The sequence below is a fragment of the Aphis gossypii genome, chromosome 1 (genome assembly GCF_020184175.1).
Source record: "Aphis gossypii isolate Hap1 chromosome 1, ASM2018417v2, whole genome shotgun sequence".
NCBI lineage: Eukaryota > Metazoa > Arthropoda > Insecta > Hemiptera > Aphididae > Aphis > Aphis gossypii.
This window is the reverse complement of record NC_065530.1, coordinates 30506271-30507496: the sequence shown is the minus strand read 5'-3', so window position 1 is coordinate 30507496 and position 1226 is coordinate 30506271. Positions and strand designations below refer to the sequence as shown.

Below are 1226 nucleotides of genomic sequence, written 5' to 3'. Positions count from 1 at the left end.
ATTTAATTAATAAAATTGTTTTTGCTCGATGTAAGCATGCAAGTAAACGTTCGCAAACAAAGCAAAATAACATATATTATTATGTTAAGTTTTGGCTCACAGAATCACCCTGACCCTTTTAATAGAATAATTAACTATACCTTCAACTGACCCAGAATTGTGTCTTCACTCTTTAGCACAGTTAGCTTGTAAAACTATTCCATGTTTTGATTTTATTCATGACGAAGAAAAAATATGGTTCGACGGGGTTGATTTATCGACCAAAATTTTCATTTTTGTGAACCTCGACGAGGATGGGATTCGAACCCACGCGTGCAGAGCACATTGGATTAGCAGTCCAACGCCTTAACCACTCGGCCACCTCGTCACTTGAGGGGAGTGTTAGAAACCAAATCATTTTATAACCTGTAATAGATATAATATGCATTATATAAATATCATACGACCACCTTTGTCAATAATAATCGAGTACATCGGATGAAGTCGAAATGTTTCGCAATGACAATGTGTTTGCTTATTGATGATGAAAACATTTAAAACTAAAAATTTAAAACCGGATACGATATATAGAGGTAAGATTACTATTAGGTACACATAGAAACAAAAAACGAATACTACATCCACCGAGATTTATATAAATAGGTAACTTGGTACCTATAATATATAAAATTATCTAAGTAGTAATAATTTTCAAAAAGAAAACGTATAATAATGCAACGCTCTGTATTTATTATTGTTATAAAATATTTTAATGTGGAATACACAATTAATGTAAAATAAAAATTGTTGACACTTTTATTTCATTTTTATTCTCTAGCAAAGTCGGTATGATTTTAAGATGAGGTTCGGATTAATTAAAAAAATAAAAACTAAACTGATTCTTCGTTTAATATATGTACGGTGGTCCTTGCATGCAATCTGCGTAGTGGTATATATGATTCGCGGCTATGCACGGAATTAATATGCACTTAAAAACTATTAAAATTTGATAAAATATGTAAAAATATGCACTTTATGAAATTATAATGTACAAAACTACGCTATATTAATATATTTTAAAATATTAAAAAAATAAAACATTAATAAATAATAATAAAATGCATTTTTTATTAACTATATTCAGTATTATATCATATTATTTGGAGTAGTTTTTCATTTTATAAAACTGTTGTAAATATTAATTAATTAATTAATATGTTATTACCTACTTAGTGTTCTGCACGTTC

At 28.2% G+C, this 1226-nt stretch overlaps 1 non-coding gene across 1 annotated transcript; it reads right to left on the bottom strand.

The window, feature by feature from the left end:
* Positions 1-285: 285 nt before the first annotated feature.
* On the bottom strand, positions 286-367 carry Trnas-gcu (transfer RNA serine (anticodon GCU)). The gene has a single exon. It is a non-coding gene; the product is annotated as a tRNA-Ser (tRNA).
* Positions 368-1226: the final 859 nt, after the last annotated feature.